General features: G+C 41.8%; 1 non-coding gene across 1 annotated transcript; it reads right to left on the bottom strand.

Moving 5' to 3' along the window:
* Window positions 1–1,733: 1,733 nt before the first annotated feature.
* LOC147658898 (U6 spliceosomal RNA) lies at window positions 1,734–1,840 on the bottom strand. Its single transcript, XR_015307361.1, has one exon. It is a non-coding gene; the product is annotated as a U6 spliceosomal RNA (small nuclear RNA).
* Window positions 1,841–17,833: the final 15,993 nt, after the last annotated feature.

Raw genomic sequence — 17,833 nt, 5'->3', positions numbered from 1 at the left:
GTACGCATTCAAATCTGAGCCAATGGTCAAAAATGTATGAAGAGTAGCAATCCATTATTCTTCACTGCATTTGTGGTCCAAGACTAATCACACCGTAAGTATGTAGATTATGCCAGGGTTGCAAAGGCTCATGGTTCAGGCTACAGACAAGGAACATTGTGACGTCACGCTGCCTGTGGAACAGTGATATTAAAGGTAAAACAGCTGCACAGTAGGTTAGGTGAAGGGCTCTGAGAGTAGAAAGGCAGCATGCTTGGGTCCCTGGACAAGGTGAGCTTATGATAATGTGTCTGAATTTTCGCCTGTGTTGTAATATTAAACCCCTTATTGTTGTAAACGCCTACTTACTAAGGAGTTCTCAAGCTCAGCCCCAAACAGACCTGGAACTGATAATGTTAATGCAAACTATTTAAGAAACTGAGCCTGATCTAAAAGATTTCCTTGGATCTAGGACCATTTCGCCTAGCTTTTAGGTCCTTCCTTCTCCTAAAGTCCTTTGTACAACTTAGGAAAACCTCACAGAACAGACTTTCAGGAGGTAAGATGGGTTTCCTTGTGCCTTCACACACACACTCACACACACACACACACACTTTCTAGCCCTCTTAAGGATAAAAGGATGGGTGAGTCTACATGGGGCCAGTGGCGCAATGGATAATGTGTCTGACTACGGATCAGAAGATTGTAGATTCGACTCCTATCTGGCTCGGAAGGGTTGTAGGTCCCTGTTTGATTATATTCCTGTGGAATTCTTATTTACCTCAGACTTGTTATAGGTTCAATATTCTCCAGCAGGACTCATCCAGCAGTTGTTTCACAGTAGAGCGCAAGTAATAGGACCACGGCTAGTTAAACGTTTCCCATTTGCTGCTGGACTCTATGTGATGGCCGTCACGTGGTGTGCTGCTTTTGTATTTCAAATTGGGTCCCTTATTCTCTTAATTACTAAAAAGCTTGTTGACAAAAGTGTGTGTGCGTGAGGGTCTGTGGACGTAGGCAGGTGTGTGCAATTGAATGCTTACCCATTTACATGTGTGAGAGGGACAAACCAACTCCTTGTGGGCTGCAGGCTTACAACTGGTAGCCCCAGTAGCCAGGCAGAACCACAGGTAAGGAAAGAGAAAGAGAAAGTTGGTCCATTATTAGAGAAGGACCATGAGCATCTTGCCCTGCTACCTTCTTCCCCTCTCGGCCACGATCGCCACGATCGGCCAAGACCTCTCTATTAGGGTAGGGAGTGAACATTTCTTGGACCTCAGAAACTGAGGGATGTAGACCCAATATGTCCTCCAAGCGCCTAGAGACCTGGTGCCCAATCTGGCATGGTGTTTTTCAGCTTACCCGACCAATCCGGTTGCAAGGTGGACTTTAACAATACTGCTAAAAAGGCACTCCCAGACATCCCTGAGGCCTTCATTTGCATAGGCCCTGCCCTTCTCTTTGTCCTGCTTCCCACAAAGCAACGCAACACTGCAACAGTATAGATTTAGGGGTGGTGAAGAATAATGACAGGGATTCTAAAAAAGAGAAAGAAAAGTCCCAGAAGTCCTGCAGGCTTCCTTGCTAAATGCAGCTGAACATAGAGCGCACCTTCTTTACTGCAAGGCAAATACATTAAAAATGTTGAGGAGAGACTAATTGAAAAATACATATTACGGGGACAGCACTGGGACCTGCTTTATTTTTCTCAATTAGTCTTGAAAACAAAAAAGATTTCTCTCCTAAAAGCTGTTAAAAAAATGGAACGCTTCACGAATTTGCGTGTCATCCTTGCGCAGGGGCCATGCTAATCTTCTCTGTATCGTTCCGATTTTAGTATATGTGCTGCCGAAGCGAGCACAATTTATTAATGAACTGACAATGTTTATAAACTCTCTAAATCTACAGTCTCTAGACATAGGGTTGCCTGGCAGAAATGCTCAGATGGCCAGTACGCATTCAAATCTGAGCCAATGGTCAAAAATGTATGAAGAGTAGCAATCCATTATTCTTCACTGCATTTGTGGTCCAAGACTAAACACACCGTAAGTATGTAGATTATGCCAGGGTTGCAAAGGCTCATGGTTCGGGCTACAGACAAGGAGCATTGTGACGTCACGCTGCCTGTGGAACAGTGATATTAAAGGTAAAACAGCTGCACAGTAGGTTAGGTGAAGGGCTCTGAGAGTAGAAAGGCAGCATGCTTGGGTCCCTGGACAAGGTGAGCTTATGATAATGTGTCTGAATTTTCGCCTGTGTTGTAATATTAACCCCCTTATTGTTGTAAACGCCTACTTACTAAGGAGTTCTCAAGCTCAGCCCCAAACAGACCTGGAACTGATAATGTTAATGCAAACTATTTAAGAAACTGAGCCTGATCTAAAAGATTTCCTTGGATCTAGGACCATTTCGCCTAGCTTTTAGGTCCTTCCTTCTCCTAAAGTCCTTTGTACAACTTAGGAAAACCTCACAGAACAGACTTTCAGGAGGTCAGATGGGTTTCCTTGTGCCTTCACACACACACACACACACACACACACACACACACACACACACATACATGTTTATATCACTCTATGAAGACCAGTGAAAAAAACCTACATTATGAGGGCCACCCTTTCTGATCATCAGAGAATCAAAATGATCATACATTTTATGTTTATACTATAATGACAGTATGAAAGTTATATCAGATTTTCAAAAAACGATTATGGGAATAGTTTTAAGACTTTCTGACATAACCCCCTTATGAGGACCGCATATGTCCCGTATCCAAGAGTTATGAAGACCATTTTTACACACTACATAAAGACAGCAAACAGCTTTACGAGGACCGGTGTGTGTTTTTATACAAGGCTGTTTATGAGGACCAGATTATATTTTACATATAGTGTCTTCCTATTTGGTACAGTATATATTTGTCAAAAAAAACAGCCTTTATTTGGATCCCTTTCGTATGTGACTGACAATTTATTACAGAATACATATGCATTTAGCAAACACTGCTTTCTTATTTCATCCAGCGTATATTTAACTGACCATACTGGATTTCAAAAAGTGTATTATTTAGACAATACCTTTAAAAAATAGTTCCAAACTGCTAAAATATCCATCTTTTCACTGTGTTTCCCTTTGAATTTGTGTAGTTCTGCATCCTCAATTCAGTTGGTATTTTGAACATTTGCGAAGTGAAGAGCTGTTTTTCAGTTTCCAGCCACATGTGCTATATTCTTAAATTGGTAAAAAATGTAGGGCCCGGATTAGGCATTGTAGCCCTTGTAAAACTGCAGACGGGATCTCCATCTCGTTTGTGAAGGTGTATCCCATTCATCCAACTCTAATTATGGCATCTGACAATTTGTAAGTAAATTCTGTCCATAAATTGTGAAAAGCTGGTTAAACGTCAACTTCAACATAAGAACTTGAGGTCGCTCAGATAAGACCTGGAGGGCAAGAGTAGAGCTGAACCTATTTTGATCTTTAAAATGGGGATACATAGGTGTTTGTCTTTCTGTAGCTATGAGTTTTACACATGTTTAGGTGCCTGATATGTCTGTGCTTCTATTGCCATCATATGGATCATATCTTAGTGTGTGTCAAAAAAGTGTGATCTGTTATCCATCACAACGAGGACCATATGATATTGTGTGTTAAACATCTGACCCTATTCTCATAGCAATTACCTCACCATTAGGTCTGATGCAAATTTGTGCTGTTATCAAAGCTACTGTTATCAAGCATGAATTTATTTTCTATTCAATAAGCACCTAGTATATTACAATTGCATGTGGTTTTACCATTCACACTGAGAAACAGATAATATGGCATGCTACAAGATTTTGTTCTTTGATACATCACATTGAGGGCCACATCATGGTGTTTGTTAGTAATATGAGCGGGTGCCTATTCATCACAGAGGACATTTTCATACTGTGTATTGCAGGGTTGTGCATGCTTTAAACATCACCAGGAGAAAAATATTATGGAGTGTGTTACAAGTCAATGCTTGTTAGACCAGTCAGCCTTAGGGTGGTCGTCCCCAAAGCTGATTGCCTTCACCCCCACTATATTTCTGAATTTGCTTTTGTTGGCCTTAGGACTGCTAACCAGTGCTAAACTGCTTGTTCACATTCCCTAAAACATGATAAATTTGGGCTACAGACCCCATTGTCACATTTAACTTATTTGCAAGTACCTAGTAAAGTAATATTGCATGTACACCCACGGCCTGTAAATTAAATGCTATTAGTGTCCCTACAGCACTTTTTGAGCCACCCACTTAAGTAGACTTTTTTTAACCTGTCCCTGGTCTGCCAGTGCAGCTTGTGGGTGCAATTTTAAACTGCCATTTCCACCTGTCAAAATAAACCTGTTACCAAGCGTAAACCATTCTGTTGAGTACATATAAGTCACCTATAGGGTAGGCCCTCAAAAGCACATAGGGCAAGGTGCAGTTTACTTAAAAAAGTTGGACATGTAGTTTTTAATCTGACCTGTCCTGGTAGTCACTATTGCAAGGCCTGCCTCTTTCATAGCATACCATTGGGTACCTTATTACATTTAATAAGTGTTAATTTTTTATTGAGAGCAGGTAGGAAAGTCATGAATGGTATCAGAGTAATTTAAAACCATCTTGAATGGTAAATTCATATTTCAATCCTCAATTTTAAAAATGCCACTTTTTAGAAAGTTGGAAACAAGAAAAAGGTCTGGACGTACGTTTTTGAATAAATACATTCATAAATAACCACCTTAGATTCTCAAGTAGTTATATTGTTTTCCTTACACTTGTTATTTGTTCATTTATTTGTGGAACAAACAAGATGGATATTTCTTTCATGTCTTAAAGAAGAACAATTAGTACCAACATATATCAACAACACAATGGTGACAGTACTTTGGACATATAACAAATACTTACGAAATGACCAAACATGACAATGCAATAGACCAGTCCTTATTTTAACATAAAGAACAATGGCGGTACAATTCAGTTATGTGTTTCACTACATACACCTGCCATAACCAGTGAAGCAGTTAAACAGTTACACCAGGCCTAAATGTCCTGTTTGTACTCGGTATGGGTCGGTTGATTGGTGGTGATTATTGCTGGCTGGGTGGGGTCGACACATTTCAGAACCCTATTTGATTTCAGGGTTCTCCTCAGGACCAGGACTTGGTCATTCACATTTGAGGTGAGGGAAATCTCACGGGTGATGATGCCTTATGAACTCAAGGGGTGAGGTCCTTTTTCTCTTGTTGTGTCCAGAAATGACTGCGGCGGTTGCTGGTGCTTCAATATGATATTCACGCTTCAAAATAATTAGATGATGACAGGGGGGACTTGTTAATGGCTTTCAAGCTGTAGCTTTGTGAATGGTTCTCATGGGGGCCCCACATGGTTCCTCTCCTCATGTACGATGTACATCCTATGTACTCTGTCCCTGTTGTAAATCACAGATACCCCTTTATCTAAATCCTCCCCCCACCACCAAGTATAAATCACCCAAATCTTTTTCACTTGCCCTTATTAATGTCCGCTCGCTCGGGAAACACCGACAGGACGTAGCCGACCTGATGGAGGACAATAGTTTAGACTTACTATTTATGACAGAAACTTGGATGGATAGTTCGTCCGATCCAGATATAGTGATTGCAGCTCCAAAAGGCTTTTCCATCCATAGACTGGACAGACAACGCAAGAAAGGTGGTGGGATTGCCGTCATTTTACGCGACACTTTTATCGCCAGAACCAACATGATCTCACTACCATCCTGTGAAGCTCTGCAATTTTCTATCAAACTGACTCCCTCCCATAACTTTAATGGGATCCTTTTGTATCGTCCACCAGGATCAAGGACCGGATTCATTTCCAACCTCAGGTCCATTCTGGAATCTTCAGCCCTTGATAGTTCCCTCACTGTCCTCAGTGATTTTAACTTTCATTTTGACAAAACAGAGGACAAAGATACTGCTGCGCTTCTAGGAGATATGACCACCTTTGGTCTCCCATTGTTGGTCAAATCATCCACACATGATGGGGGCCATATATTGGATGGCATTTTTACCAACTCACAGGATTTACAAGTCTCTCAAATCCTTCCAGTTACTTGGTCAGACCACCATGCCATCATGGCGTCACTAACCATTCAAGACATTGGAGCCTCCACACTACCATCCAACTCTCAACAGTCCTTCCAGGCGTGGAATGACATTGATAGTTCCAGCCTGAAAACTCTCTTAACCAAATCCACTCCCCCTCTATCAACCGACCCTAACACCGCCACCTCCCAATTCTATGAGTGGGTGGGCTCGGCGGCATCCTCCCTGGCCCCGGTTAAACAACGGTCTCGCAATAGATCTACCCCGTCGGCCCCCTGGTATTCGGAGGCCTTAAGAGAACAAAAACAACAGTGTAGGAATAAGGAGAGGCACTGGAGGAAAGACTACTCTGTAGAAGCCAAAATTAAGTATAAAGAAACAGTAGCCAAATATAAAACTATGATTAATGAGGCCAAGAAAAAATTCTTTAGCGTTAGAATCGAAATGGCCAAAAACTCCAATAAAGCTCTGTACGAAACTACTAAGCAGCTAGCAGGATACTCCACAAACCTGACTCCACCTCCCTCACAACCCCTCTGTGACGCCATAGCCAGCTTCTTCTTTAGTAAAGTCAACGACATCTATTCTGCCTTTGCTAATAACACCAAACTCCCTCCCAACTTGTCGACCGCCGCCCATACTGGACCCATCCTCTCTCAGTTCGCAGAAATTTCTAGTTCCCAGATTGCTGATATTATATCCACCATTAGATCACGTTCAGCTCTTGACCCCTGTCCATTTAAAGTACTGCTACCTGTTATTGAAACGGTTCTTCCTGCCATCACCTCTATCTGCAACGCAGTGTTTAGTACAGGCACTTACCCTGATATTCTAAAAAAAAACCTCATTAAACCACTCTTAAAGAAGCCACATCTCGACATGGAAGAACCTAAGAGCTATCGACCTATAGCCAGCCTACCAGTACTGGCTAAAAAAGCTGAAAAAGCTCTGAATCAACAACTCTCCTTGTTCTTAGAGCAACATAATTTACTTGATGAATCCCAGTTTGGCTTCCGCCAATTCCATGGGACGGAGACGGCTCTGATCAAAGCGGCGGATGATATTAGATCCATCCGCGATGCTGGGGGTACAGCAGTCTTGATACTGCTTGATTTATCGGCAGCCTTCGACACGGTCGATCATGCTACGTTGATCGACCGTGTCGAAAACATGGGTGTCCAGGAAAATGCCAGTAAACGTCTGGCCTCTCTTCTGGCCAATAGAACCCAGGTGGTCACAATGGGACCCTTTCACTCTTCCACCTTGTCCCTGCCATGTGGAGTACCTCAAGGCTCATCCCTAAGTCCGACACTTTTCAACATCTATGTGTCGGACTTAGCCAATGTTATTCGTGCACATGGGATGAGCCTTACTACCTATGCAGATGACACACAGTTGGTCCTTGCCATTAAGAACAACGGCCATAAAATAGCGGAAGATCTTAAATCAGGCATGGTAGCAATTGGGAGCTGGATGGCTTCCAATTGCCTAAAATTAAATTCCGACTAGACAGAAGTAGTCATCTTCGGACCGCTGACTCCGGAATGGTCATTCAATTGGTGGCCATCCTCATTAGGCTCGCCTCCCGAGCCTGTCAGTAAGGTGAGGAACCTGGGAGTCATTTTTGATAACCGCCTCACTTTTCATCCACACGCTAACCAGATCACCTCCTCAGCCTTCCACAAACTAAGACTCATCAAAAAAATCCTCCCCTTTCTTCCTGATACAGCTGGTAAAACCCTGGTTACTTCCCTTGTATTGTCCACCTTGGATTACTGCAACGCTTTATTCCTCAATGCACAAGAGGGAGTTTTAAACAAAATGCAAATTATACAAAACTCAGCTGCCAGGCTACTGGGAAAAATTCCCAAATATCAATCCGCCTCGGACACAATCAGAGAGTTACACTGGTTACCTATCAGAAACAGAATAAAATTCAAAACTCTCTGTATTGTGTACAAGGCCTTGCATAATATGGGACCAGCATATCTTGTCCAAAATCTGATTCCCTATTGTCCGTCCAGAACACTACGTTCTTCAAGTCTAATTGATCTTGTGGTTCCTCGGACCAAAACTGTTTCTGGGGTGACAGAAGATTCCTGGTGTCAGCTCCAAAATTGTGGAACACGCTGCCCCATTTGATTAAAGCCAGTCCTTCCCTCTGGTCCTTTCGTAAGCAACTTAAGACCTGGCTCTTTAATCACTAGACTCAGCTCCCCCCTCTCAGGTTAAATATTACAGATATCTTAGCGCCGAGACGCCCATGGGCCTTTGTTCACGCTTTAGAAATATCATTAATAATAATAATAATAATAATAATATGTGAAGCGAATGATTTCTGGCAGAAACCGTGATGCATTGACATTTTTGTGCAGTGTAATGCCAGTGGCGGGGAACACAAGTATTTCAATGACTTCCGCATTGTTGGCATACCAGGGAGAGACGATGCAGCAGAGGAGCAACTCGATCGGGAACTTATACATAATTGAAGGAGCTGAGCCCTTCATTGAAAGACTTGCAATCCCCACCGCCGGCATTACACTGCACAAAAATTTCATAAGGCTGCCTTAAGATGCTTGATAGAGGCAGAACTGTATCCAATTCTGAGTGCACTCCTGACAGAGATTGTTCCTCTTAGGTGCTGATAAGCAGGAGTTGTTTTTGATAGTTTAGTCCATTAAAATGATTATATCACATTTCATATTGCAACATTGTGTGCTATTAAATCCTTTATTGAAAAAGCATCATGAATCACAGCAGGGTCATGGTTGCGGGGCGGCGTGGCGGCTGCGCATGGTGTGCCGGGATGACAGGCATTGGATTTGTTATTTTCGGGTGGCGTTTCTCAATGTACCCGTGTCAAGTATGTGCTTTTCATTAATTATGCAAGTTTAGAAACTTAGTAGAACTTAAATGTTTATCTGTTATTAAGATAAATATTTATATATATTTTTGATGACCCTATATATTTTGTGATCATGTGAAAGCATAAGGTAAATCATGCACTTGTGTTAATTTATTTACGCTGCCTAGACCTATTAATGCCAGGCTTTCTTCCAAAGGTTCTAGGCATCGTACAAGGTCCAACAAAGTCTTTTCACTATGTTTACTCATATGTGAGCTTGGTGTTTATAGGTGATATGGTGTAATCACCAAGTATGTATTGGCTTTGAGAAAGACCAGTTTGGTTGAAACGCATCAGCCGAATAAAACTTTCTTTGAAAACCTTAAAAAAAAAAGAACCAGCAGGGTCACAATCACAATCTTGCCAGTGGTTTTCTCCTGCTCTGTAAAATGACCATAGCTTTGATTTTTACAGGTGTGTTGGTATGTTATATATGTGAGCTACTATTATCATACTTTGGATCAAGTTATGGTGTGCATCACAGCAGTTTGATTTTATCCATCATGATGAGGACCACATGATGTTGTGTGTTACACAACTGAGCTTTTTCCTATCACTGTGATGACCACCCCACTAGGTCTGTTGCAAAATTGTGCTAGGACCTAAAGTACTGTTACCAAGAATTAACTTCTTTCCATAACAAATAGGAATATATCTCATTGTATGTAACACATTAATTTGGGTTTATCAAGTGCAATGAGCACTAGATGCCATGACATGTTTCAAGATCGCTTGTTTTGATACATCACATTAAGGAGCACATCATGCTATCTGTTACAACATGAGAGATTGTCTATTTATCATAGAAGGTAATTTCACATAGTTTTACATGGATGTGCATGTTTTAAATATCACCAGGAGGGCAATATCATGCAGTGCACTACAGCTGCATGTTGGTTTATTTCTTCATTTGTAATTAATCGCAGAGACTTTGTGATGTGCTGGCATACAATAACAAGGCTACCGTAGCATTCTTAATAGACATAGACCAATTCCTCATTACAACTGTATTCATGTGAGATTGGTCCGTCCTATCTGGTGTCACTAAATATGATTTGTTTAAGACTTTTAGTCCATCAAACTCATAACGACATCACAGTGCATGTTTTAACTCTCTGTGATATTACACCACACTCTGATGAAAAAAAACTCTTGCGTGTTTTTATCCATCAAAATGAGGACTACATTGTGGTATGCAATTCAGATGACCATGTGTGTAAATTGTGAGGTTTTATACATTGCAAAAAGGAGCATAGCAAAGCACATGTTACAGTTTTCTTTTGTGTTTCTAACATGTAGTAGACACTGCCACAACTTTACATGTGTATCAAGCATATGAACCTTTCTTCTGGATACTGAAAACCATTTCATATTTTGTGTATCACAAGAAGGTGCTCTTTTATGCTTTACAATTCCTCCTATATAAAGGTGGCTTATGCTCCTATGTGCACTTATAGGTCACACTGAGGACCATGTTAAATTGTGTGAGACAGGTTTGTGTACCTTTATCTGCCACAAGTAATATTGTGGTGCCTATTACAGAGGTTGGCGTTTTTATCTATCACAATGAAGACTGTATCAAGATGTGTGTCATAATTGTGTGTTTTTATCCAACACAATGAGGACCACACTTTGGTTCATTTTAGACATGTGTGCTTCTGCTATCACAGAGTCACACCATGTGATATTGAACAAGTTCATGTTAATGTAGCTTAATTAGAAGTACTACATTATTGTGATTTAGTTTTATTGCACATTCCTTTAACAGTAAGCTCCATTAACAGTAAGCTTATTTAACATTATGTTGGGTATTAGTAAAGCGTTTTTATCCATCACAATGAGGACTGTATCAAGATGTGTATAACAACTGTGTGTTTTTATCCAACACAATGAGGACACATTTTTGTGCAGTTTAGACAAGTGGGCTTCTTCTATCACACAGTCACATCATGTTGAATTGAACAAGTTCATGTTAATTTAGCCATCATTAAAAGTACGACATTAATGTGAATTAGTGTTATCACATATTCCTTTAACAGAAAACTCCTATGACATTATGCTGTGTATTAGTAATGTGTATGATCTTAAGTAACTAAAAGAATCTATATTGTATTGTATCTTGGAAATGTGTGCACTCATCCATCACAATGAGGGCTCTATACAGGCCTGGTCCCTAGGACATGCACCATCCAGCCAATCAACCATCATAAAAAAGCACAGGTGCTAATGTGCACCGGTATACATTTACACTTGCAAAAAGATGACTAGTGAATGTGAGTAAATACTTCTGTGTGTGGGGTTAGTGAATTTCAGAGGGCCTTGTTGTTCTGCAAAGTATTTGTGTGCCTGCAAATGTGCTACTTTGTAACTGTCCACAAACATTTCTTCAGCCCATTCCAACCCAGGGAACAATCTGATATTCACTTCTAACACGTGCCAGATTAAATCTGTTTCCAGGGTTGGAAGTGGAAGCAATCAGACTAAAAATTGGAAATAGCATAGATGAAGAGATTATTCCATAGGGGAAAATGTTTTTAAAATGTTATTACTTCTACTTGCTTCAGAATATTTCCCAAAATCTAAGCATGCAAACTTGTTCAAGGGAAAATGGAATTCTCAAAAGAAAATGAAGACTACCCCTTGAAATACATCCTCTGTAGCTGTATGCTAACTGTCCCCAAGGCAACCTTTGCGAATTAAAAAGCAGCTTGCTCATGTAATCCAAAATTATAATAAATGTATAGTATTTATATAGCACACTCCTACCCAGAGGCCTCATAGCGCTGTATTCATACCACTGTGGAACCCATCCCGGCATTCCTGTGAAATGTCTACTCCTGGGCACCCCCAAGGTGAAGCCAGGCATCCAAGCGCTGCTGGGGCCGTTGTGGAGATTAAGCAAGCTATTGCCCAGAGTGGGACCCATGATTAGACTAGGCACCGAGGCAAGAATTATCAGGTCCGGGGAAATTGAGTCCAAGAACCGCCGAGGCAGGAATTGAACCCTGGTGCCGGGCCAGACCTCTGCATCAGGGTCTGCCGCTCTAACCATTGAGCCACGCTTCTCCAGTAAATGATAAAGGAGTATAAAAGGTGTTTGTCTATATGAATCACAGCAGGGTCACAATCACAGTCTTTCCAGTGGTTTGCTCATACCCTGCACAATGACCATAGCTTGGAGTGTTATAGGTGTTTTGGGGTTTTATATAAGTGAGCTACTATTATACTTTGAATCGAGTCTTGGTGTGCATCACAATTGTTTGTTTGTATCCATCACAACGAGGACTATATGATGTGTGTTTTATATCTGAGCTTTTGTATATCACTGTGAGGACCACCCCACTAGGTCTGTTGCAAAGTTGTGCTATTATCTAAGCTATTGTTACCAAGAATGAAATTATTTCCATCACAAATAGAATTATACTACATTGTATGTTATAAATTATTTTGGGTTTATTAAGTGCAATGATCACTAGATGCCTTGAAGTGTTACACGATTGTTTGCCTTGATACATCACATTAAGGAGCACATCATGCTGTCTGTTAGTAATATGAGACAATATCTATGTATAACAAAAGACAATCTCATACAGTGTTTTACAAAGATGTGCATGCTTAACCATCATCAGTGGGGCAATATCATGCAGTGCACTAAAACTGCATGTTGATTTACCTCTTCATTTGTAATTCATTGCAGAGAATATGTGATGTGCTTGCCTAGCATCATAAGGCTGCCTTAAGATACTTCATAGAAACAGACCTGTTCCTCATTAAGACTGCATTCCAGTGAGAGACTGGTCCTCCCTAGTGTCAATAAATATGAATTGTTTAAGAACTGTAGTCCATCAAACTCATTACAGCATCACACTGCATGTTTTTAACTCGGTGTGCTATTACACTGCACTCTAAAACAAAAACACAACAGTGTTGTTATCCATCAGAATGACGACTACATTGTGGTAGGCAATTCATGTGACCATGTGTATAGCGTGTAAGCTTTTATGTAATGCAAAAAAGGGCACATCATGGCGCATGTTACAGAATTGCGTTGAGATTTTTAACATATTATAGACCCTGCCACAACTTTATAAGTGTATCAATCATATGAACATCTGTTCAGGACACTAAAAACAACTTCATATTGTGTGTCACAACATTGTGCTCCTTTATGCTTTGCAATTGCTCCTATATATATGGGGATTATGCTCCTATGTCCACTTTATAGGTTAAACTGAGGATCATATTACATTGTGTGAGACAGGTTTGTGTGCATTTGTCTGCCAGAGGAAATATGCTGCCTATTGGAGAGGTTGGTGTTTTTATCCATCACAATGAGGACCATATCAAGATGTGTGTCACAATTGTATGTTTTTATCCAACGCAATGAGGACCATATTTTGGGGCATTTTAGGCATGTGTGCTTCTTGTATCACAGAGGAATATCATGTTGCATTGAGCAAGTTCATGATAATGTAGCTATCATTAAAAATACAACATTAATGTGATTTTGTGTTTTCGCATATTCCTTTAACAGAAAGCTCCTTTAGCAGTAAGGTGGTTTAACAATATGCTGTTTAGTTGTAGTGTGTATGATCTTAGGTAACTCAAAAAACTATATTGTATTTCATCTTGGAAATGAATGCACTTTTCCATCACACTGACGGCTCTATGCAGACCTGGTTCATAGGACATGAATTTATCTACATCACAAAAAATCCCAAGGGTTAATGTTGTGTGCCTTTATCTGCCACAGGAAATGTTATGCTGCCTATTACAGAGGTTAGTGCTTTTATCCATTGCAATGAGGACCATATCAAGATGTGTGTCACAACTGTGTATTTTTATCAAACACAATGAGGACACATTTTGGTGCATTTTAGACCCGTGTGCTTCTTCCATCACAGAGTAACATCATATTGTATTGAACAAGTTCATGTTAATTTAGCCATCATTGAAAGTACCACATTAATGTGAATTATTGTTATCACTTATTCCTTTAACAGAAAGCATCTATAATATTATGCTGTGTATTAATAAAGTGTATGACTTGAGTAACTAAAAAAAAGTATATTGTATTGTACCTTGGAAATGTGTGCACTTATCACTCACAATGACGCCCCTATACAGCCTGGTCCATAGGACATGCATCATCCATCGAACAATCAATCACAAAAAAGCACAGAGGCTAATGTGCACAAGTACATATGTACACTTGGAAAAAGATGACTATTGAATGTGAGCAAACATTTTTTGTGTGTGGATAGTGATCTTCATAGGGCTTTGTTGCTCTGTAAAGTATTTGTGTGCCTCCAAATGTGTTCCTTTGTAACTGTCCACAAACAATTCTTGAGCCTATTCCCACCCAGGGAACAATCTGAGATTCACTTCTAACAAGTGCCGGATTAAATCTGTTTCCAGGATGGAAAGTGAAAGGAATCAGACTAAAAATTGGAGATGGCATAGGTGAAGGGATTACTTGACAGGGGAAAATGTTTTTCAAATGTTATTACTTCTACTTGCTTTGTAATATTTCCAGAAATGTAAGCATGTAAACGTGTTCAAAGGAAAATGGAATTCTCAAAAGAAAATGAAGGCTACTCCTTGAAATACATCCTCCTTAGCTATAAGCTAACAGTCAACAAGACAACCTTTGTGAATTAAAAAACAGCTTGCTCTGTATCCAAAATGATGATAATAAACGAAGCACTTGGTGTTGGGAATAGAGCCAATGATTAAAGGGTATGAAGCTGTTTGTCTACATGAATCACAGCAGGGTCACAATCACAATCTTTCCAGTGCTTTGCTCATACCCTGCACAATGACCATAGCTTGGAATGTTACAGGTGTTTTGGGGTGTTATATAAGTGAGCTACTATTATACTTTGAATCAAGTCTTGGTGTGCATCACAATTGTTTGTTTTTATCCATCGCAAAGAGGATTGTATGATGTTGTGTGTTACATATCTGAGCTTTTTCCTAGCACTGCGAGGACGACACCACTAGGCCTGTTGCAGAGATGTGCTATTATCTAAACTACTGTTGCCAAGAATAAACTTCTTTCAATCACAAATAGGATTATATTACATTATATTTTTGTCACCGGGTCGTCAAGGAAGGAGTTAAGCCCCGGAAGGAATCAACGTGCGACTTTATTCTTTTATCCCTTTTATTAGGTATGGTTTGAATATGTTTTTATTTTTCACGTCCGAGTTCGTCTGTTACCACAGCTAGTAGAGGTTAGGTATGAATACTGCTTCCGTTCTTCCTCTTATGAGGCCACCAGGTCAGTCATGGACTCGTATGTTCCTCGGTCAGAAAACCACTGGTGAATGTCGGAACATCGACAATATGTAGAAGTGTAGAGGGCCAGTGCAGGGAGTATCACCACACTTAAAGAAGCCACCACCACCAAGTGTAGTCCGGTTAACCCACCGGTTTAGCAGAGGTGTGTCCTCTACTTACTTTGCTGCCTTCCAGCCCAGTGCCCATGAGCAGCCCGCAGCCGGACTGTACCTTGTTCAGCCACATTCCTCCTAGAGCGTGGCAGAGTGAAGCGTGAAACGGTTGGCCTCCTGGCGACTCCTCCTCTGCAGGGGTTACCTCCCCACTTGTTGCAGGCGATGAGGTCCCATTTCTCCATCACGCGCTCTGGTTCACCGCGTTCTTTAGGTCTCACTTCTTCCTCAGCATCCGTTCCAACATCCATTTCCGCTTTCATCAGCGGGGCTCTCTCTCCCCATTGGTCAGGGGGCAGAGACGTCATCCGGACTTTCTGACCGCCTTCTTCTTGGGTGTCAGAGTCCTGTTCCTTAAAGGGACAGACCGGAGAAAAATCCTGCACACAGAGGAAGAGTGCCTCATTCACCATAGTCACCGGGGAGTATGGAATCTCCTCCAATAAGTCATCCTCGACCTTGTGACACAGTTACAAATTCATTTGAGTTCATCATGTGCATCGAGCACCTGATGTCTTAAGATACCTAATAGAAACAAACCTGTTCCTCATTGCATGTGCATTCCTGTGAGAGACTGGTCCCCTCTCTTGTCAATGAATATGAATTACATCACAGTGCGTGTTTTAATTCTGCGCTATAACACCTCACTCTGAAAACAACATCTCACACATATTTTCATCCATCACAATGAAGACTGCATTGTGTTATGCAATTCATGTGACCACGTGTATAGCATGTGAGCTTTTATCCATTGCAAAAAGGAGCACATCATGACGCATGTTACAGTTTTGTGTTGCCATTTTAAACATGTAATACACACTGCCACAATTTTATATGTTTCAAGCATATGAACGTTTGTTCTGGACACTGAAAACCATTTCATACTCTGTGTCACAAGATTGTGCTCTTTGGTGCTTTACAATAGCTCCTATTTAAATGTGACCTACGGTCCTATAGGCAGTGGTGTAACTAAGAACCATATTAAATTGTGTACAACAGGTTTGTATGCCTTTATCTGTCACAAGAAATATTATGCTGCCTATTACAGAGATTGGTGTTTTTCCCATCACAATGAGGATTGTATAAAGATGTGTGTCACAATTGTGTGTTTTTATCCAACACAATGAGGACCACATTTTGGTGTATTTTGGACATGTGTGCTTCTTCTATCACAGAGTCACATCAATCAATCAATCAATCAATCATTTGTAAAGCGCACTACATACCTGTGAGGGTCTGAAGGCGCTGGGGGGGCGCTACTGATCAAACAGCGAGGTCTTGAGTACCCTCCTGAAGGTCAGCAGGTCTTGCGTCTGTCGTAGGTTCGGTGGGAGGGTATTCCATGTCTTGGCGGCGAGGTGGGAGAAGGATCTCTCACCGGTGGTTGTTCTTTGGATGTGCGGGACGGTGGCGAGTGAGAGATCGGCAGAGCGGAGCTGGTGGTTAAGGAAGTAGAAGGAGAGCTGTCTGTTGAGGTAGGCTGGGCCGGTCTTGTGGAGTGCCTTGTGTGTGTGGATGAGGAGCTTGAAGGATATCCTCTTGTTGACGGGGAGCCAGTGCAGGTTTCTCAGGTGGGGGGTGATGTGACCGTGGCGTGGTACATCAAGGATCATTCTTGCCGAAGCATTTTGAATACATCGTAGTCGTTTGTTGAGCTTGGTCGGGGCTCACGTGTAGAGTGCGTTTCTTTAGTCGAGTCTGCTGCTGACGAGGGCCTGGGTGACTGTCTTTCTTGCATCTGTTGGGATCCATCCGTAGATCTTGCGGAGCATGCAGAGAATGTTGAAGCAGGAGGAGGAGACAGCGTTGACTTGCTTGGTCATAGAGAGCGTTGAGTCGAGGATGATTCCCAGCTTGCGTGCGTGGTCGGTGGGTGTCGGGGCTGCCCCCAGTGCCGTCAACCACCAGGAGTCGTCCCAGGCTGAAGAGTTGGAGCTGAGAAGGAGGACCTCCGTCTTGTCCGAGTTCAGCTTCAGATGGCTGGTCTTCATCCAGTCGGCGACGGCCTTTATTCCTTCGTGGAGGTTGGCTTTGGCGGTGATGGGGTCCTTGGTGAAGGAGAGGATCAGCTGAGTGTCATCGGCGTAGGAGATTATGTTGAGGTTGTGCTGTCGGGCTACGTGTGCGAGCGGGACCATGTAAATGTTGAACAGCGTCGGGCTGAGGGAGGATCCCTGGGGTACACCGCAGATGATCTCGGAGGCTTTGGAACGGAATGGGGGGAGGGGGACGCTCTGGGTTCTGCCGGAGAGGAAGGAGGTGATCCAATCCAGAGCCTTGTCTCGGACCCCTGCGGCGTTGAGGCGTGCGCGTAGTGTGCGATGGCAGATGGTGTCAAAGCGGCAGAAAGGTCTAGGAGGATGAGTGCTGCGGTCTCGCCATTGTCCAGCAG

The sequence above is a fragment of the Lissotriton vulgaris genome, unplaced genomic scaffold (genome assembly GCF_964263255.1).
Source record: "Lissotriton vulgaris unplaced genomic scaffold, aLisVul1.2 SCAFFOLD_1012, whole genome shotgun sequence".
Taxonomy (NCBI): Eukaryota; Metazoa; Chordata; class Amphibia; order Caudata; family Salamandridae; genus Lissotriton; species Lissotriton vulgaris.
Note: the sequence above shows the minus strand (reverse complement) of the source record. Positions and strands in the feature narration are given on the sequence as shown.